Source organism: Neoarius graeffei, chromosome 1 (genome assembly GCF_027579695.1).
Source record: "Neoarius graeffei isolate fNeoGra1 chromosome 1, fNeoGra1.pri, whole genome shotgun sequence".
NCBI classification, from domain to species: Eukaryota; Metazoa; Chordata; class Actinopteri; order Siluriformes; family Ariidae; genus Neoarius; species Neoarius graeffei.
Window position 1 is genome coordinate 28558883 of NC_083569.1, and position 23117 is coordinate 28581999.

Consider the following 23117-nt stretch of genomic DNA (forward strand, 5'->3'; position numbering starts at 1 on the left):
CCTAAGATTACCTGCTATGTCCGGCACCCTGGCTCCTGGTATACACCTGACTAAAGCTGCTGGTGCCCCTAAAGGCTGAGCTAATTTCACGTGCCGTATGATAGAGTCCCCTATAACCAGAGCTCTTTCAGGTTTCTCAGTGGGTGCATCACTAAGGAGAGCAAACCTGTTCGGCACGTGACGCGGAGAGGAGTGGTGCTCCCGTGGGCGAGCCTCAGCGGTAGCTTTGGCTCTATGCTTATGCCGCCGAGTCATCACCCATTCGCCCCGCTGTAAGGGCTCTAATGCCGGAGTTGGGGGATTACTAACTCCACCTAGGGCATCCAGACTTTCCCCAACAGAAACTACACTGTTCTCACACTCACTAACCTGCTCTAAAGCCTGGACACGTGCTTCTAGCACTGTAATCTTCTCCATCAGAGAGCTAACTAATCTGCACTTATCACAAATAAAGCTAATAAAGCTATCGCTAGTGACGGAGGAAGAATGACTAAACATCCTGCACTCAGCACACTGAACAAGCTGAAGGTGTGCCATGATGAAAAGATTCACGTACCTTAAACGAAGATCTGTTGATATTAAAGAAGATCCGATGTGGATGGCCTCTGCTTCCTAAGGGTCCTAATTGGTTCTGTTAGAACCAGAAAAGGTTGGTAGTTTTATGAGCAACTTAGTTTTGGAGGTGAATCCGAACAAATTCCTGCCTGTTGTGCGCCACCTGCTCCTGCAGCTCCAGCACTGTAAAGTGAGAGTAAGTGTCTATTTACTGCCATTATTGAGCCTTCTGCTGAGCAAGTGAGCTTACAAAGATGACAATTACAAAGAGACACTGCTGTATCATAACTGTGAAAGTTGAACACCAAATCAGGAAAAAAATAGCAAACTATGATTTGTACCATGTATTAACTTCCTGGGTTCCAGAAAACAGCTGGCGCAGTTGTTGCTCTTCTTCTTCACGAGTGACTTGGCTTGTGTATTCGTCCGCCTCTTTCTCCGTGGCTATAGGTTCTAAATCATTCTCAAACAACAAACCAAAGACTGAGGACGGATTTGAAGAGCTTTCGTGTCTTTTTCAAAAGACTCGGTATCAAGAACGCACACCACTGCAGAGAATAGTATAGAGTCCGTGTGAAAACAAAAGAAGGAACCTTCTGCACTGGCGCAAATGACGTCACGCGTGCAGCGCCGCTGACCTGTAAATCTCTGCAATCTAATAATGGCGGACAAGCTTTTAGTGATTTTTCGACATGAAAACCTTCTTTTATTTATCCAGCAACTTTACAGTGTATTTGAGCACATCACACACAGAAAACCAGGGATTTTTTTTATATAACTTTCATTAAACTCATGCTTTTAGAATGATGCAGCCAAGTGAAATCCATATCCCCAGCAGTTCAGATCAACCATTTAAGGTAAAACCTGGGCTCATCCGGGATTTGAACCCGGGACCTCTCACACCCGAAGTGAGAATCATACCCCTAGACCAACGAGCCAAACAACCCACAAAAAGTTGTGTCTATGCTGCTGAAATTGCATTACATCCTTCAAAGGTTAATCTTCAAAAAAGATTTTTGCGTCTGAATTCTGTTCCAAAAATCACTAAAAGCTTGTCCGCCATTATTGGATCGCAGTTATTTACAGGTCGGCGGCACTGCACGCGTCATGTCATTTGCGCCAGTGCCTTCTTTTGTTTCCACACGGACTCTATACTATTCTCTGCAGTGGTGTGCGTTCTTGATACCGATTATTTTGAAAAAGACACGAAAGCTCTTCAGATTCGTCCTCAATCTGTGGTTGGTTGTCTGAGAATGATTTAGAACCTATAGCCACCGAGAAAGAGGCAGACAAATACACAAGCCAAGTCACTCATGAAGAAGAAGAGCAACAACTGCGCCAGCTGTTTTCTGGAACCCGGGAAGTTAATACATGGTACAAATCATAGAGGTTTTTTGTTTGTTTGTTTGTTTTTTGTTTTAAACTGATTTGGTGTTCAACTTTCACAGTTATGATAAAGCATTGTCTCTTTGTAATTGTCATCTTTGTAAGCTCACCTGCTCGGCAGAAGGCTCAATAATGGCAGTAAATAGACACTTACTCTCACTTTACAGTGCTGGAGCTGCAGGAGCAGGTGGCGCACAACAGGCAGGAATTTGTTCGGATTCACCTCCAAAACTAAGTTGCTCATAAAACTACCAACCTTTTCTGGTTCTAACAGAACCAATTAGGACCATGTAGACCCTTTCTGTTTTGTGCTACAATGTTAAGTAGAGAGGTGTGTGTGTGTGTTGGGGGAGTTAGCACGCAATTACCGTTATTTCTTTTTTACTAAAATCATCGTATCTCTGCAACCATAATCTTTTTTTCAAAATTCCAAAACCTATGACCTTCTTGCGGTGTCCCTTTACAGAGAGCTGATTTTAAGGTGAATTGAGCCTGTTTGAAATTTTAAGGTAAAGTCCCTGTGGCCCTCCTGCAGCCTGCTGGTGGGGAAGCGGGTGACGGTGCCCTTGCACGCACTCAAAAAGCTGGTAAAATCTTCGCTGCAGGAGGCACTGCATGCCCACAATCAGAGGAGGTGGCCGGGGTCACAAGCAGGGGGGTCCTGGCCACCACAGTACTTGGCTCTCATAGATGCCTACCAAAGAGATGTGAAAAACTACAAGGATGGAGCAGTGGGCAAAGGGTGAGGATCTCTGCTGGGTCCTGAAGTGGCAGCTATGCGCATTCTGGGGGTCAGGGGGGAGCCAGCTTGAGAGTGGCTCACGGTCCTGTATGACAGAGACTTTTATTGTTTTATTGTTTTTTTGTATTTATTTGCATTGGCTTTGCATTCTATGCTTGTTTATTTATTCATTTGTTTTTTTAATTTATGAGTTAACATAATCTATTAATATTCTGCATAAAACTGGTTTGTATATATGGGGGGGTGTCCATGCAAAAAGCTCGATATTTCTAACATTTGACCACCAAAAATATTATCTATCTATCTATCTATCTATCTATCTATCTATCTATCTATCTATCTATCTATCTATCTATCTATCTATCTATCTAACAGAAACACTTATTGGTCAGACATTTCTCTGCCTGTGTGCAATGGCTAACAAAGCTGTAAAGGTGTAAGAGATTGGCCCAGGCCACCTTACCCTATAGAGGATGTGCAGTCACGTGACCCGCACGTGTGTACTCCGCCCACTCCGTCACATTGGACGGCATCAGGATAGTTTACCTTGCGCGAGCGTAATGGATCCAGGCAGTAATCCCCAAGAAAATTCAGAAAATACCCCATCTACATCGCGCGATTACTTGTCTAAGTTTGTTCAGCATCTTGAAGGTGACGTGAGGCAGCGTTACATGGAAAAGTGTTCCAGGTTGGGGATTGCAGATCCGTACAACTTGCTGCAATCTTTGTTCAGGGAAATTTGGAGCTGCGGTGCTGGCGATTTGCCCGATCTGGCCTACCACAACATTTACAATTTTCTCGTTAATCGTGAATTGTGTTACACTGGCAAAGCCCTCAAAGCTTACAAGAGCCTGGAAGCTTATAAATATTTTGTTGCGGGATGGGTATCTCAACTATACCTCTGGAAGGTCCCGAAGAAGAATGTCTACTTGATAACCTCACGGCTAAGTGGCATTAAGACGTTTATCATAAAGAGACTATGCAGGATGTTTTATCTTAAGAATGTTCGTAATCTAAACTCAGTTCCAGATAATGACAGGGTTGTAAATATGTATGTTTTTGTCTGAAAAACAGAAAATCAGAAAGCCGCGCACGCCTGCGCGGAAGCTGCACAAATGTGCGCAGCTTTCTAACCAACTGCCTTCTTCTCATACTAATACTTTCTATGTTTCATGGACTGTAACAGCATTTGCTCATTTAGTAATTTTAATACATAATTTACTTTGATGAAATTATTCAGACACTCCAACGCCCCCCCTAAAAAAAATCGGATCTGCGAGATTCAGCCGTGAAAAAGGCGGCATCCGCCGTTTGCATCCCTGTTTAAACTCATAGGTTAACCGACTTTAACCGGCTAATGAGGCTCGGTGGTTGGTCAAGATTTTTTTTAGTTTTCGCCATCCCTACTATGGATTGGCCTTTCAAAGGCATATATGAGCCAAAAAGATAAAACATTGTCATAGACTAGGCCAGGGTAGTAGGGCTAGGCATAGCCATTTTAAACGTTAGAGACTGTCTAGTTTCTAAGTATGTAGTTATCATTCAATCCGAAAATCAACTTAACAGATGTACTAGGAGTATTGAATTAGAAGATTACACCTACCTGATATGAAGTGTTCACTACAAATTCGGCTGGTAGAACTGGGGTACCAGTTTTCTCTTCGCACAGCGGACACCCATTTTGCGCGTCTCTCCTCATCTGCGGGGAATCTATAAAATGACAGGCCCTCCTTTTGGCCCTGTCTATTGGTACAACCAAATGCTGAACAAGATATAACCATCCTCGAAAGATCTACTCCCACACACTTGATAATTAGAATGGGTTCGTCTAAGTTCTATGCGCGGCCATGCCGTCCAAAATGGCGGATAAACAAATATCACGTGACCTCGTGACGTCACGTGCACGCTCTCTATACCAGCTTTCTGCACCTCCAATACAGTGTCACTAACCTGACCCAATGTTAAGTGTAATTCAGGGTTCTCTTCATTGTCGCGTAAATCTTTTGTCTCTTATTAACGATTTCTGGAGAGAGGAATGCTAGTTAGTCCAATGTATTTTTGCAGGCTTTGTTCTAGTAGAGCTGTACATTTTTGGTGGTCAAATGTTAGAAATATTGAACTTTTGGCATGGAAAACACACACAAGCCCCCAGGACAATGTCTTTCTCTTCAAAAGGATCCAGCTGTTGGGGGTGGAGTCTAGCTGTGTTTACCTTTTTGGATTTTAATATTTTCAAATTTTGGAAGTGGGATATTTAAAGCCATTGAATACAGAAAGTTATTGCTTTTTGATTAAGAGCAAGTATAATATCTGTTCTGATCACTTTAATATCTGATATGCTCTCTAAATAAAGATGTTGAACAGGGAGCTAAAATAGGGGCTTGCTGCTTCTGCTCCACACATCAATCTGGTATTGTACTATCTTCAGGAATGGTGCCTTTGTTTAAAAAAAAAATGTTTTTGTGTGTCATTTTAACATTTGATTGTTTTCTGACTGACAATAATATACCGGTAAAAGGCATCATTATAAATCCTTAATGAACTATTAACAAACACTTAACAAGTCATTAATAACTCATTAATTAACAGTTTACTAATGATCTATTAACTAGTTATAACGGATTGTTATTATAAAGTGCTACCCAATATTCATAATTTCACACAATGAACAGGCATGACGTTGCATCATGCAAACTTCATAACACAATCACACCGTGTCAAGCAACGGTGACACATAAAAAATAACTCCACACAATGAACAGGTGCAATTTTGTTAACCACCAACAGTGACTTTCGTGGGTACATTTTACTTTTTTCCGATTTAGTAATACTCATAACAAAATGGCATGGCATCATGCAGTCTTCATAACACAAAATCACACTGTGTCAAGCAATGACACATAAAAGAGAACTTCACACAATGAACAAATGCAGTTTTGTCAACCTACATGCAATGGTGGTACTACAGTAACATTTACAGATTAGTATAACAAATAGATTTATAGATATAACTCCTTCTTACATTGGTGCCACCACAATTTCTACCACTTCATAAGTTTTATCCCCCTTTTCTTCACAATCCACCTGGAATAACATCCATCTCTCTCCATTGCTTTCCTTTCTACTATTCCTTCCCCATACACTGATTTCCCATCTTACTTTCCAGAAAACTGGCAAAGACCAGACAAAACAAGTTCTTCAAATCACAACAGGGAATCAATAAATATCATCAGAGCAGACTTGACCTCATTCTTGGCATTACAGTAAGGGAGGCCTACTGGGTTTGAATTAAATGATAGCTAACATTAAGCTATCTGATATATCTCCTAACATTGACTAGCCAGCTAACTGCACTAACATTTACATTGGGACAAAAAAACCCTGTCCTGTGGGGAAATTTTGACTGAGTTGTTGTAGGTAACACCCGGAAAACCCAGAGTGGATTTTCAGTGGTATGTGTATTCTCTTATCGATCAAGTGGAATGGATTCTTTCACGAAGCAATAGAAATGGCTCTGGGTGAACTAATATTTTATGTTAAATATTGGGGGGGGGGGGTCCAAATGAAGAATTATGACTTGTGAAGGGGACACGTCCCCTTCACATTCAATGGTGGTGACGCTCATGTTCACCGGAATTAAACTCGCAAGCAAAAGTCACATGACTGAATACAACCTACTGTATGTTCTATTCCAGGTTAAGCACTCACAAAGAACGACTGAAAAACTTCTAACTCCGTGGATTGTCGATGAATAAAATAGCAAGATCATGGCCGCAAACTACGACTGTATGGCAGGCCTTGGAGAGAACTTTTCTCACATGCCATCACTGTTGTGGGCTATCGAAGCTGGAGTGAAACAAAGGGATTCACTGACAGTTACAGATAAAAACTGTCAGTGAAAAACATCTCCTACTCCCAGTTAAGAGATATTTCCTTTCTCAAGAAATGCCTGATTCAAGTTACTAAGCCACTATCAGAAGTTCAAGACAAAGTTCCAGGGAGACAACCAAAATCAGTGCAAAAATGAACCATATTTAAGACCCATTACGCATTGCTCACAAGAAAGACGGTCTCTGGTTGTCCCCCAGAAGAAATTATCACCTGACGCCACACACAAGGGGTCTATTGCTTAACCAAGAACTCATGAGCATATGCATTATTTCTGAATTCATTATAGTCTTAATTTGAAGTCTTTTTTTGTTGACATTATCAACTGTTAGTCAGGGAGCATATCACCCACGTGCAATAAACCGGTGCTACAGGTGCTCTAGCCCCTGCCCCTTTTCTGTTTGCTGTCCAAAGTGCCCTTTTCATAGGGACTGTTTTGTTGTTGTTGTTGTTTTTTTTAATATTTGTAAAAGATAAGTTAGCTCCAACATCAATATTCTCTACAATTTGACAATAATATATGAAATTATAGATTTATAAAATAACGTTTTTCTATGTAAATGCGGGCATCAATCTGTGACGCCATGCATTCAGTGAACCTCTGTGCAGAAAGCACATGCAGGTGGCTGACAGCGGGAGACAGTGCGAGGAATGGCATGGTAAGGTCACACTGAAAGTCTCCTTTCATTTCTTATCTGAACATGCAATATTGTGCAGCTTAGAACACAACAGTAAATGCATAGGGTTATTTGTAATTTAATGAAGCCGCCTAGGCTATATTTAAACTGTTTGCTCCATCCATTTGATTAACGTGGCAGATTCGGAAACTTTAGTTTGAACGACGGCGTTAATAACATATTCTAGCAGCTTCGAAAACTTAAGGCTGAATGACGATGTCCACAACATATTCTATCAAGACTATTATGTTATAATAGCTTAGGTTAGTTGAGTTAAAACATAGGGAAACGTTTTCTAAATAAGTGAAAGCCTGCATTATGCAAAGACGCCAAGGAAAGAGAGGATAAAGAAGCAGAAAGAGAAGGAGCTGCAGGAGGCAGCAAAAGGCAGTGGATCTCTGTCCAGTTGGGTCAGAAAGAAAACTACAGGTCAGACTAATCTTCACTTCAGAATGAACAAGAACTATCTGACATGTCTTGTTACCAAGATCAACTATATTTTCATATTAATGCTTCAATAAATACAGTATGAAAATGTTGGTAATAAGTCAGATGCATGTTGTCAATTCTGAACTAATGTACCAGTTGCTCACATTGAAGTGATTGCTGAATAGACTACTGAATGGTAAATAACAAACTGTTACTTGTTCTCAGGAGTGGGAAGTTCCAGATCAGATGAACAGGTTGAGGCAGAAGCTGGAGTTAGCGCAGGAGGCACAGGAAGTGTGCAGGAAACAGCGAAGTCACAGAGAGATGTTGATGTGGAGGAAGGAGATACCGAGGAAGAGAGTGCAGAGAGTGTGGAAGATGTAGAAAATCCAGAGGCAGAAATTATACAGAACCAGGAAAGTTGTGAAGAACAGCAAAGAGAAAGTGTGTGTGAGACTGAGACAGAAAGCCAAGATATCAGGGGCACACTTCAGAAAGAGCCTGAAGATAATAGGGACACACCTCAGGAAGAGGCTGAAGATAGTGAGGAGGCATTCCAAACTGTGCTTCATTCACAGCACCCTTTTACAGGGTGTGTGCTTCATTTACAGCACACATTGACAACACTACCTGTGTCAACTGCAACGGTAGAGCGTTCCTTTTCAAAGTTAAAGCTAGTGAAGACAAAACTTTGTCATGAAGAAAGGCTGTCAGACCTTCTTCTGCTGGCAATTGAGAAAGATATCCATATTGAATACAGTGTTGTCATAGACATTTTCAAGAACATGGCAAACCGAAGACTGCTGCTTTGAAGAATACTGCAGCATTTAGATGGATCTCACTCACACACACACACACACACAGAATGTTCAGTTGAAATTTAGTTTTGAATAAAGTTAACTTGTGTGAAAAATTTGTTCCAAGTGCCCTTTTTTGAATGTTGAGCCCCTGCCCCTCCAAAGGTCTTTGACTGGCCCTGCAAGCATGCAAACATACAGATAGGCAAAGATAGACACACAAAGAAATGACTAACTTGCTGAAATATTTTTGCAACAAATCTCACAGAGTTATGGGACCCCAACAGAAAATCAGTCACCTTGTTAAACACTTTTTTTCATCAATCTTGAAACAAACATACTTTTAGATCAAGAATCTATAGAGTAACAAACTCCTAAAAGCAAAAAGTTATGTCAGTTGAATAGACTGAGCAGCACACCACCTCTGAGGTTCTAACTGATCCCACTCAGTAGTTTAGGCCCTTTTAGGGTTAAATCAAGTTTCAAATCAAGTTTATTTGTACAGCGCTTTTAACAATAAACATTGTCGCAAAGCAGCTTTACAGAATTTGAACGACTTAAAACATGAGCTAATTTTATCCCTAATCTATCCCCAATGAGCAAGCCTGTGGCGACGGTGGCAAGGAAAAACTCCCTCAGACGACATGAGGAAGAAACCTCGAGAGGAACCAGACTCAAAAGGGAACCCATCCTCATTTGGGCAACAACAGACAGCCTGACTATAATATTAACAGTTTTAACAGGTATAACCCTCAACTGTCCTCATGGGGCCGTCCTTCACAGGAGTGGGGCGATAAAACTCCGACCAGACACAGGGCACCAGGATGGATCAAGCAGGTCCGAGGGGCAGAAGAGGCCAGCATCTCAATCCCAGGATCAACATGTAACTCAGAGGGACAGATTGGGGGGGGGAGAGAAAGAAAACATGTTGTTAGGTATGCCCTAAAAATGACAAGTATTAAATCTGTGTGGTAGGCTTGCAGAGACGAGAGTCTTTACATCAGGCATGAAACACAATGGCATGTTAATATGGTAAAAAAAATATATCATGACCTGCTCTGGCTGGATGCTTGATTGGGTGATGGGAGCACACTCCTCAGCAATGATGAGATGCAGATGGGACCCTTAGGCCTGGCCAAGACAATTCAGTTACATTTCACCGGGTCTGGGACATGCGACAGAATGTCTGACGGCCGATTCCCTGCAGGCTACGATAGCCAGTCGAGGTCCCCACCGTCTCCACCAAAAGATTTCCTGTTGACTCCATGTAACTCAGAGGGACAGATTTGGAGTGGGGGGGGGGGGGGGGGGGAGAGAGAAAGAAAACACAGGTGGTTAGGTATGCCCAATGTCACCTGAATAAGTAGGAACAGTATACATATTGCACCGAGTACAAGCAGGGACTCCGGCAACTAACTATGACAGCATAACTAAAAGGAGAGAGCCAGAAGGTAACACAGGCATGAGGGAGCCCCGGGACATAAAGCAGCCAGCCACTGCACCGTCAACAAACTCGAGTGAACAAGCGAGTGGGGACTGACAGCATCCATACATCCCAGTTTACCAAAACACTCTATGTCTGAGGACCCTCCAGATCTACTCCTTTACCTCAAACACCATTAACAAAAGGCTTGACTAAACAGATATGTTTTTAGCCTAGACTTAAATGCTGAGACTGTGTCTGATTCCCGAACATTACTTGGAAGGCTGTTCCATAATGGGTATCTAATGTATGAACCCTGCTTTTGACCTCAGTAAAAAGGTTGCGTGCCACAAATAACACCTATTATGGATATAATAATTGCATATTAATGATGTAATACTTTTATACCAATTTCCTATATGTGGTTTCAGGGATCTTTTTATGCACAAAGTTCCCCTACATAATTAACTATGAAACAGCAGCCTACAAACATTACAACAAGCCCAGATTTATGGATTTATATCTGAACTTGTATATTATTACCAAAAACAAGACTTGGTAAATTTTGCAAAGTAGCCTCCAAATATAAACAAATACCACCTGACTGTGTGCATTGTTGGAGACTTGAGTGCAAATTGTTTTGCAGAAATTGCACACCAAAGATACCTTCAGGTCCTCTGTCTCATCCACAGTGTTCTCACTGATGATCAAACTGTCCATACAGGGCCATTCTCACCAGCAGAAAGTGGTCTTCAGGTGATGAGAAATCATGAGCAACCTTCAGAGGGCAGTGTCCACAACATATTCACTTTTATCTGGATCATGTTTCCACCTTCAAAAGGCCCCTTACAGGCCCCCATTGAGGATTGAACTCACAACCCCTGGTTTACTAGACCAGTGCTCTCACCACTGAGCCCCTGTCCTGCTCCTCAAAACGGCCCACAGAACCTACTGGAACATCACTCACAACTTTAGTTCCTAGCTGCAGTTAGCTTCTGTTTACTATTTGCCTCACAAAAAAAGGACACACATTTTAAATAATGCAGTGTGTCAATCGTAGAGTGGGCTGTGGACTGTACATTCTGGCTACTTTCTCAAGTATTTTTCAAATTTTTACATAAAAAATGGATTTTGACTTAGTTTCTAAGAGCAATGTTTGTTTCCGGAGCATATATCCAAAACTATTCATGATACGGATTTGAAACTAGGTATACATATTAACAAGGTGATGTAGATGTGCCTTTTCATACAAAGAAATTTGAGAAATTTTAATTTTTCATGTTTCCATGGAAACAATTTCAGACTTAGTCTCTCAGGTTAGTCTGAGGGGGAGGTTTTGTTTCCGGAGCAGAACTTGAAAACTATGAGTGATATAGTCTTGAAAGTAAGTGTCTGATTACATCTGAATAGTTTGCCATGATCGTATAGTGGTTAGTACTCTGCGTTGTGGCTGCAGCAACCCCGGTTTGAATCCGGGTCATGGCAAAAGAAAAAAAGCTACCTGAAGAGGCGTAATTTTGAGTTTACTGTCATTTGCACAGTTTTTATCTTCATTTATCACAATTCTTGATTTTTGCACTATTAATGCACAGTCACATGTACAAAGTGCATATATAGGTTTTTTTTTATCTGTATATTGTAAAGTCAGTTTGTTCTTTTTTTTAATTCTATTTTATGTTGCACAGTGTTTCTTTTTCTTTTCACATGTTTGATAACTTGCTGCTGCAACAAAACAAATTTCCAGCTTGGGAGCTGTCTATCTATCTTAGTGATTACACAGCCTGATAATTACAATTCATTTTTTTATACCCCCACTCCAAAGAAGGGGGGATAAACTGGTTTACCTCCGTCCGTCCGTCTGTATCTCCGTCCATCCGAAACACCCTTTTTCTCAGCAACCACAAATCATAGCCACTTAGTACCAAACTTCAGCTTGGGGTTCTATACCGTGTATACCGTTTTCAGGTCTGTCCCACATCGACTTCCTGTTTACCAAATGAATGCATTTACAAAACATATAGGGTGGATTTACAAAATTTTCGAAACACTTTTCTCAGCAACTACAAATCACAACTGTTTGATATTTGGTACTGAACTTCAGCTTGGGGTTCTATACTGTGTATACCGTTTTCAGGTCTGTCGCACATCGACTATCTGTTTACTGACTGAATGTATTTATGAAATTTATAGGGTGGATTTAGACGCTATTTCAAGAAGCAAAATGCTATTTCAAAATGACAGTTTTCCAGGATGCTATTTGAAATATCTGGAGAGAACACTGCTCTTTACTTATTTGTTTCTGGGTTAATTATTTGTTGAAGTCAACATTCATAATACGTGTCCTATTCCTTCATTTGCTTGTATTCTGATATAAGCAGGGCTTTGAACCGGTTCAAGGAACGAAAACCGGGAACTTTTTGTATTTCACATGGAACAGAAACGAAACCAGAATCTTTATTATTTTTTATGCTCCGGAACAGAAATGCTTATTAAAAATAATGGTAACCGGTTAATATCGGTTTTTATTTCATTCCTCAAAGTTTCCGTAGCCTACAAATAAAAAAGTCATTCTTCTCCTGCGCAAGTTTCTATGACCTGCTGGGGTTCACTTCCTATGTGACGTTTGCTGACTGAATGGAGAGAGCGGGAGGGTGGACTACTATCACGTCTCCACGTGATAAATAAGAGGTAAATATTGCAGTCTATCGTTATTCAAAAACGTCAATTTCAAACACGATATCAATATATTTGTCCACGTTAATGAGAGGCTCGCGAACATTAAATGACGTTAACCTACATTAGCCTATCAATGCATAGGGCCTGACTAGCCTTTGGTAACACACTAAACGAATTATCTTTCATTTTTGGCACTTTTTCTGTTTGTGTAGATGGGAGACATACTGAGAATCCAAATCGCCAACATTTGAAATAATAATTGTTTTGAATTATTTCTTATCTTATTTAATGAAGGTTGTAATAGAATTAGCCTACATTTGGCTTAAGCTGGATGAGACAGAGACATAATTTTATAGCCATTTGTTAAACAGCTGACAGGGAACGTAATTAACCGTTCCGGGAATTAATTTTTTTTTTTGTTCTAACTGGTTCGGGAACATCTATTTAATGGTGGAACCCAAAACCGGAAATGTTAAAATTCTGTTTCTGTTCGGAACGAACCAACAGGAAAAAAATTCTGGTTCAAAGCCCTGGATATAAGCGAGAGCAAGGGGATACGTAAGTGAGCAGTAGCTCACAGTTGATATTGTTTTGTAATTCATTTATTCAAATTGTCATAAATAGGTATCACGATTTATCATTGCAATATATCATTACATGCTGAGTAAATATTATCATAAATAATGTTACACATGCAAACATTTGTATAAAAGCACACCCATTTGATCTATATAGGCCTTTAAAAGCGGGTGACTGGGAATATCGTGTGCTGGATATTGGATATACACGTGTGGAGTGTAACGAGAGAAGAGCAGGGCTCACCGACTCCACAGCCACACTGGGGACGATCCTCTCATCAATCTCCTTCAGTTTGTCAGCAAACAGCTGTCTGTCCTCTGTGGCGATGATGGACTCTACAGGTGTGCCCAAAACCTTCACACCATACTGCTGCAGTATGCCAATCTGAAACAGCACCACTCCTACCACAGGGTATCGTAGGTCGTAAGTTTAAGTATTCAGAACTAGAGCTGCGGCTACAATCATCAACACCTTAATGATCTTTTGGCCATTGCAAAAGTAGAAGAGACTTTCAATACATAAATTGTGCATGAATAGTCACTCAAACTTCCACTGGAAAAAAAAAAAGTTGATTCACGATTACTTAGCATGTCAGATGATGTGACACCGTTCCACAGTTATTGACACCGTTCCACAATTATTGACATCGAGATGAGAATTATTTTTTTAATGGTATGTGGAATTAAGTTAACAAAACAGTTTTTATTTAATTTTTTTATATAGACTTCTATTAAGTCCAAAATATGTTTTATATAAATATATCGAAGTCAGTGCTTAGGTAAATCAGGAAGTAATCCTAATGGTTGTAAACAAATGAACTGATAATGTTTAACCTGTGTCAGAAAATCTTTTTGTTCCACTTCTACCCACTTTCTAAGTACTTTCGTACATTAAATTTTGTTAAATCACTCATTGTCGTTTGTATTAATTTCTAGGTTTGTAGTTTACCAATAAATGTCAACAGGCAATTGATATTATAACCACATGAAAATCCAGGTAAAAAGTCGCATGTCAGTTCTCGAACCAAAACTTTATATTTCTATATCTAAAAATATAAAATGTCTGATATTGTAATATATGGTAGATATTTACAACAAACTGCAAAAAAAAAATTCTAAATGGAATAGAAAAACCTGAATATTTCAAGCATGTAATTTATAATACATACACACATACATTTTATATATATATATATATATATATATATATATATATATATATATATATATATATATATATATATATATATATATACTAGGAATTTGATTTTGGTCTAATTCTATTTATTTCAATCAGATTCCAAATACTCTCTAAGCATTCCATTCTGTTATGAATCAGGAAAAAATTATGATAAATCACAGCACTTATATATTTTTTAAAGTATTTCATCTGCTTCAACAATGCAACACAAAGATCGATACATAACAGTTGTAAATGTCACTTAATTCCACAAGGTGTCGATAATGGTGGACACCGGTGAAAGAGATCACGATGATCAACACCTCACATGACTTCTCAAATGTGTGATAAGATACAAAATGCCGACTGTCAAATGAAAGAGTAAGAAACAAAGTAGGTTTCGACAAGGATATCATGAAAAATCGGTGAATTTGATAAGTAAAAACAAGTCCATGATCTTTCCACCATACTTACATGCAATGATAGCATCCAGGTTTTCCTCAACTTGCTCATCGTGCTAAAAAAAAATTCCATCTCAGATAATGAGCTGTGTCATCAGACGACAAGATCAAAGGGTGAGGGGTTTCTTCCGGTTGATTAATTAACCAATAAAAACTGTTGTAACTGAAACTCACCTTTGTAAAATTGTTTTCAATTGGTAAATCTGAAAAGGTGTCAGTAATTATGTACTGTTGATAATTGTAGCTGTCACTCTATATCTACACATGTAGAGATATAATTCAGAACAGGTCGCACCACAGTTGAGTGCCATTTGTCTGCCGATGGAGAGCAGGATGCCATCCGGACTCTCAGCTTTGACCACCTCCGTCACAAATTGGGGTGTTATGGCCAAGAAGTAGACGGTGTCTGCCTGCTTGGTTCCCACATTGTTAGTCTGCACCGAGGCACTGGTCAGGTTCATCAGCACCGTCTTCAGGTTCTCCTCCTGCACACAGTGCAACAGGGTGGATATTTACTCTGTTCCAGTGCAACAGGTCTAATTAGCAAAAGCTGCATTTCCTCCACAAACTCCATCATGGCAATAAAAGATCATACTAGCATCAAATCTAAAATTCTAATTCTCGCTAGTGTGCAAAGTCAGCTTAGACAGCGTTTACTGATATGCTCCTCTGATGAGCTCCGAAGGTTAGCTATCACAGATTCCTTTCACTTTGTTTGTCTTTATTTCTTGAATTGCTGACTGACCTCAGTATCTCCAACTCACATTTTTCAACAGGGTTGTCATATTCCCACCATCCACTATGAAATTCTAACTCTCGCTCGAGTGCAAAGTCAGCTGAGACAGCTAGTGGGATCGATGCCCGCATTCTCCAAAACACCCACTGTCCCCGTGCTCGCATTTTACAGAGAAAAACTTTCTTGTCATCTTGCAAACCAGCCGAATCATCTGCACTTTCAGCCAAGTCAAGATCAAATTTCTTTCGCCACATTCAAAGCAGCACATCTGTGAAAACAGCCACTATTTGGATTAAACCCACAACCTTGGCACTGTTTGCAACAATGACCAAATCAACTAACTGCACATTACTTTTCTGCTGATATGCTCCTCTGATGAGCTCCGAAGGTGAGGTATTACAGATTCCTTTCAGTTTGCTTGGCTTTATTTCTTGAATTGCCCACTGACCTCAGTATCTCCAACTCACATTTTTCAACAGTCTTGTCATATTCCCACCATCCACTATAAAATTCTAACTCTCACTCGAGTGCAAAGTCAGCTGAGACAGCTTTTACAAACTGAAAATATGATGCTTACCTGCTTGTATTCTTAAAGCTGCTGGTGAAAAGCAAGCTGCTGTCCTGAAAAGGCACTTTTCACCACCTTCCACCCAACTGCTCTCATTGAACAATGAAGCAACAAATGCTTCCTGAGGCATGCCCCAAAAGTGTGAGAAGCATGCCAGGGACTCCATGTGAGGAGATTGGGTTGTTTTAGTGGCAAAACCCTTGAAGCTTACCACCTGGTATTCATGCAAATGGGAGTCAGAATACACTCCCCCAGAACAAAAGTCTGCTTCTGGGCAGTCGCCCCCTTGAAAATAAACAAACAACCAATGGAAACTCAGGCATGGTTGCAGAAAGCAATGAGCAGGCCAGGAAGGGCAGGTTGGGGAGCTTGCGGTTGTTAGTTGGACAAACCCTTAGACACAGCAAGGGAATTAGCTCAAGTGGTAGAGCACTTGCTTTGCATGTAAGAGGTAGTGGGATTGATGCCCACATTCTCCAAAACACCTGCTGCCCCTGTGCTTGCATTTCACAGAGAAAAACTTTCTTGTCATCTTGCAAACCAGCCGAATCATCTGCACTTTCAGCCAAGTCAAGATCAAATTTCTTTCGCCACATTCAAAGCAGCACATCTGTGAAAACAGCCACTATTTGGATTAAACCCACAACCTTGGCACTGTTTGCAACAATGGCCAAATCAACTAACTGCACGCTACTTTTCTGCTGAGATGCTCCTCTGATGAGCTCTGAAGGTGAGCTATCACAGATTCCTTTCAGTTTGCTTGGCTTTCTTTCTTGAATTGCCGACTGACCTCAGTATCTCCAACTCACATTTTTCAACAGGCTTGTCATATTCCCACCATCCACTATGAAATTCTAACTCTCGCTCGAGTGCAAAGTCAGCTGAGACAGCTTTCACAAACTGAAAATATGATGCTTACCTGCTTGTATTCTTAAAGCTGCTGTCCTGAAAAGGCACTTTTCACCACTTTCCACCCAACTGCTCTCATTGAACAATGAAGCAACAAATGCTTCCTGAGGCATGCCCCAAAAGTGTGAGAAGCATGCCAGGGACTCCATGTGAGGAGATTGGGTTGTTTTAGTGGCAAAACCCTTGAAGCTTACCACCTGGTATTCATGCAAATGGGAGTCAGAATACACTCCCCCAGAACAAAAGTCCACTTCTGTGCAGTCGCCCATGTGAAAATAAACAAACAACCAATGGAAACTCAGGCATGGTTCCAGAGAGCAACGAGCAGGCCAGGAAGGGCAGTGTTGGGGGGCTTGTGGTTGTTAGTTGGACAAACCCTTAAACACAGCAGGGGAATTAGCTCAAGTGGTAGAGCACTTGCTTTGCAGGTAAGCGGTAGTGGAACCACTGCTTGCATTCTCCAAAACACCAACTGCTGCCTTGTTTGCATTTTACAGAGAAAAACTTTCTTGTCATTTTGCAAACCATCTGAATCATCTGCACTTTCAGCCAAGTCAAGATCAAATTTCTTTTGCCACATTCAAAGCAGCACATCTGTGAAAACAGCCACTGTTTGGATTAAACCCAAATATTTATCAAAGCTCCCCGGGCTCCACGGAGCCCAAATATCTATCATCCAGCTCCCCAGGCTCCCCCCCCACTGATTAAAGCTATCAGCGGGGGGAGCCCAGAGAGCTGGATGTGAGCTCCATGGAGCAACAGGTATCTGCTTTCCTGCAGTCCGAGGGAATTCACCTGGACTGCGATAACATTGAGGCTTGCCACCCGCTACCAAGGAGGAACACCAGCGACAAGCAGACCATCATCATGAGGTTTGTCAACAGGAAACATAAGACTGCACTATTAAAGCAAGCATACAAGCTAAAGGGATCCAGGGTCTACATAAACGAGCATCTCATCTCATCTCATTATCTCTAGCCGCTTTATCCTTCTACAGGGTCGCAGGCGAGCTGGAGCCTATCCCAGCTGACTACGGGCGAAAGGCGGGGTACACCCTGGACAAGTCGCCAGGTCATCACAGGGCTGACACATAGACACAGACAACCATTCACACTCACACCTACGGTCAATTTAGAGTCACCAGTTAACCTAACCTGCATGTCTTTGGACTGTGGGGGAAACCGGAGCACCCGGAGGAAACCCACGCGGACACGGGGAGAACATGCAAACTCCACACAGAAAGGCCCTCGCCGGCCCCGGGGCTCGAACCCAGGACCTTCTTGCTGTGAGGCGACAGCGCTAACCACTACACCACCGTGCCGCCCGTAAATGAGCATCTGACCAAACAAAATGCAGATATAGCCAGAAATGCACATGCCTTAAAGAAACAGAGGAAAATTCAGAATACTTGGATGACAAACTGCAGGGTGTTTATTAAGCTAAATGGTACACCTGAGGAGGCCAAAGTATTGGTTGTTAAAAATATCGAGGACCTGGAAAAGTATCAGTGACCATCATGAGCGGGACCATAAGCCACACATCTCAGAGGATTACGGAACAGGATTTACTGGAACTACAATCATTTGTGTACACTGATCACAAATCACAGGATTTGGAATATGATATAGACCGGGACAATAATTTCTTCTCTGCCATTAACAACAACTGCTGTTATTACACTGATGAACAGTTAAATCGGAGCATTAAAGCTGATGGCAAACTCTCAATTATCCACTTCAATAGCAGAAGCATGTATGCAAATTTCAATCTCATCAAGGAATATCTACATCACTTTTAGCATCTGTTCAGCATCGTAGCAATATCTGAAACTTGAATACATAACGTCAAAGGCACGGACTTTGAGCTGGAGGGCTATGAATTCAACTACATAAATAGACAAAACAAGAGTGGAGAGGGCATGGCCATATTTGTGGATAGGGACTTGAAATTCAGTGTGATGGAAAGTATATCAACAGTAATTGACAACACACTGGAATGCATAACAGTTGAAATTTGCAGACAGAAACATAAAAATGTAATTGTTAGTTGTATATATAGAGCTCCAGATTCTAGTATTGAGGTCTTCAATAACTGGATAGAGGAAATGTTTTCAAAAGTGAGTCACAAAACAGTTTTCATATGTGGAGACTTCAATATTCACCTGCTCAATCCAAATAAACACAAAATGACAGACAATTTTATCAACACAATGTACAGTATGGCCTTTTTCCCGAAAATTACTCGACCCAGCAGAATCACCTCACACGGAGCCACCCTCATTGACAATATATTCACTCACAGTTTTAATGACAATTTAGTAAGTGGACTATTGATAAATCATATCGGTGATCATTTACCAGTTTTCTCAGTTTATGAAACAAAATTTGGGAATAATAAACCAGAAAACACAAAACTTTTCAGACGACTTAGATCAGAGGAATCAATTAACACTTTTAGAAATGACTTGCTGGCACAAAATTGGGATGAAATATACCGACTAAAAGACATAAATAAAGCATATGAGGAATTCTTGAGGATATTTATATCATTATATAATAAAAATTGTCCAATTGTTCAATAAAGTAAAAAGTCAAACATACAGTATGTCCATGGATTACAAGGGGTTTACAAAATGCCTGTAAAAAGAAAAAATACATTGTATAGAGAGTTCATAAAGCAGAAAACTAAAGAGGCAGAGGATAGATATAAAAAATATAAAAATAAATTAATATTATAAGGGCTGCTAAGAAAGAATATTATAAGAAATTATTAAACGATAACAGAAATAATCTCAAAGTAATTTGGAGCACTTTGAACAGTATTATAAAAAATGGGTCAAGACCTTTAAATTATCTAAGGTACTTTCTTAATAATGACAAAGATGAATATAATATGGATGTGGTAATTAATAGTTTCAACCATTACTTTGTAAACGTAGGACCAATCTTAGCAGAACAAATCCCGGGTCCAGGAACATCTGTTGAAAATCTGAGCAATTTGATAGATAAAAAATATTTTTCAATGTTCCTTACAGCAGTGGAAGAAAAAAAGTTGTTTTCATTTACAGAACATATCAGATTAATAATAGATAACACGCTTGCGCTTAACCCAAAGGCCGAAAAGCAATAATTTACTGCAGTCAATGGTTTTAAATATACCACTTCTACATATTACAGTTTTTTTTCAATTGCTAACAAGCGTTTACCCATACTTATGATACTTTTTCTAAACTCTTAACACAGACTGACACCTACGGCACACAATTGGCCAAATGGTTAATTTTCTTCTCAAAAGCACATACTGTTAAATATATACCAAAGATTCTTTTCAAAATAGAGCAAATCTTTTTCTGTACATACTAACTTCCCCAAAACACAAGAATTCTGACTCAAAATTAAATACTTATGTCAAACAATAACATTTGTCTTCACTTCACAAGTTACATGGAGTCTATCAAAGTACACCAGGTTTCAAAATACTGGATATTGTTGACATTACAAAAAGTGCATAGACTTTTCTGTTTCAGTTTTACGTAAATGTACTGTATTTGCATGCAAAAATGCAATCCACTGTTTTACCCCAAATATCTTGTATGTTGACATGTAATAGTCACATTCAAAAGAATTTCAGTAAAAAGCAAATAGATTTTTTTCCTTTACTGTTTACAGTACCTACTTCAGTAGGTACATTTGAAATACTGTGACAGAACAGAAAAAAACAAAACAAAAAAAATAACACAAAAGATCAATACTTCCAAATAAAAATGCCCAGATACGTAAAGCAGAGAAACAATCAAACAATACAGCAAAAAAATCCGTCTCTAATCTCTTCTATCATCTGGGTTTGGCCACATGTTTTCATCTACATCACATCTTATGTCTTCCAAGGCAATACACCTAGGGTAAAAACGCTTTGAGTGCCGGATCCAGCCTTGGCAGTCTTCCGCTGTTATGTCCCTACAGCCAGCATCCATGGCATCCAGGAGGGTCATTTGATCATGTGGCCGATGGTCATACACATTCCACCTCCATGCCGAGAAGAATTCCTCTATCGGATTTAGGAATGGTGAATATGGTGGAAGGAAGAGGCGTACAAATCTTTGGTGGTCCCTGAACCATGCCGTCACTGCCTGTGAGTGGTGGAAAGCAACGTTATCCCACGTGATCACGAAGGTGCTGATGTTGTCACCCTCATCATATTGTTTTGGAACCAGTTGCTGGTGAAGGTCATTCATGAATGCAATGAGGCGCTCTGTGTTGTAAGGCCTGACCTGAGACCTGTGCAGAAGTAAGCCTGTATATGCTATTGCTGCGCACATAGTGATGTTGGCACCCCTCTGCCCTGGTACATCAACTGTAGCCCTTTTTCCTATTACATTTCTTCCGCGACGACGCCTTTTTGACACATTGAAGCCAGCCTCATCGATGAAGATAAATTCGTGAGGGACCTGGTTGGCCTCCAATTTCATGACTCTCTGAAACAAAGTTCATTTACATAAGTCAAATTACAGTATTACTGTATGCCATACTGTATTGTAATGATTACAGTAGTGGTCAGCAAACAGAATTGAATATAGAATTGAAAATACAGTATACCTGCACATACAGCCTTCGTAGATCCTTCACTCGATCACTGTTCCGATCGAACGGTACAGTGTAGAGCTGCTTCATTCGCACTCTGTGTTTTGATAGTGTGCGTGCAATGGTAGTGAGACTGATGCTGTTGATGTTCTCAAACACTTCATTTTCGTCAACAATTCTGGCCTGAATTTCGCGCAGTCTGATTTCGTTGTTTGCAACAACCATTGCCACAATGGCCAGCTCTTGGTCATTGTTCAGGAGCCTTCCTCTTCCCCCAGAGCGAGGAAGGCGTTCCATCCTTTCCAGTAAAATACAGTAAACGGAAAATACAGTATGCAAAAACACAAAATTACCACAAATACTTACTGTATACAGTAATTTACCAATGAAAATAGACACAATCCATGTAAATACGTACCTGTTGGTTTGTTGAAATATGCGAACAATACTGGCAACTGTTGACCTTGGCACATTGGGCTGCACCCTTTCACCTGCCTCTCTTAGGGACAGACCATGATTTACCACATGGTCAATGACAGTGGCACGGATTTCATCAGTCACCACCATTCGTGCAGCTCTTCTAATGCCTCCACCACGCATCCTGACCCCTCTACCATGCCCTCTCCTCTGGCCTGCTCCTCTTACTGGGCCCACACCTATTACCGGGGCTGCACCTCTCACTGCACCGGCACCTCTTCTTGCAACATCTGCCCTTCTTCCTGCAGCTACCCCTCTTCCTGCATCCCTTCCTGGGCCTGCACCTCTCCCTTGGCCCCTCACTCTTAGTCTTCCTCGTCCAGACATTCTCTTTCTGCTTACTCCTTTACAAGCATTACTCCACAAAGGCCTCCTTTTGTAAGTGTCTACATTTGAGCCATACTATGATCAGCTGTGGTTGGTCCAATTTACCCAATAAATATCTGCTGTCAATTATTCAATTACATATTAGTCAATCAGCTGAGATATATAGTTTTTGAACTGATATCATTGCTGAGGGAAGTGTATTTATGCTGTATGTATAGTTTGGAATATTGTTTTTGCTATTTTGGGAAGTTGTGTGTTAACAATTGTAAATAATACAAAAATAGTCTATCATTTTGTTAAGAGGCATATCTTGTCTGTTATGAAAATGTAAGCAATGAGGAAATGTGTTTACTGACTGCAAATTGTGTGAAAATGTCATGAAACGTCTGAATGGTATGGCCACAAAAGTGTGGTGGTGTGGTGATTGTGTGAAGAGTTTTGAAAATGTGCCAAATGAGTGGACGAACGCTTGTTAGCAACTGAAAAAAACTGTAAAATCCAGAAAGGTAAACACAGCTAGACTCCGCCTCCAACAGCTGGATCCTTTTGAAGAGAGACATCGCCTTGTAGAGTGTATGTGGGGATGCTTCCATGCAAAAAGATAAATAGTTCTAACACTTGATAACCAAAAATATTCAGCTCTGCCAGAGCAAAGCCTACAAAAATACGTTCAACTCGTTAACATTTCTCTCCCATACCGCCCACACCCAATTCTACACCTGTGTTGT

General features: G+C 40.5%; 1 non-coding gene and 1 pseudogene across 1 annotated transcript; one reads left to right on the forward strand and one right to left on the reverse strand.

The window, feature by feature from the left end:
* Positions 1 to 1421: 1421 nt before the first annotated feature.
* Positions 1422 to 1493, reverse strand: trnap-cgg (transfer RNA proline (anticodon CGG)). The gene has a single exon. It is a non-coding gene; the product is annotated as a tRNA-Pro (tRNA).
* A 3469-nt stretch (positions 1494 to 4962) lies between these two features.
* On the forward strand, positions 4963 to 5127 carry LOC132898246 (U2 spliceosomal RNA; annotated as a pseudogene).
* The last annotated feature ends 17990 nt before the right edge of the window (positions 5128 to 23117 follow it).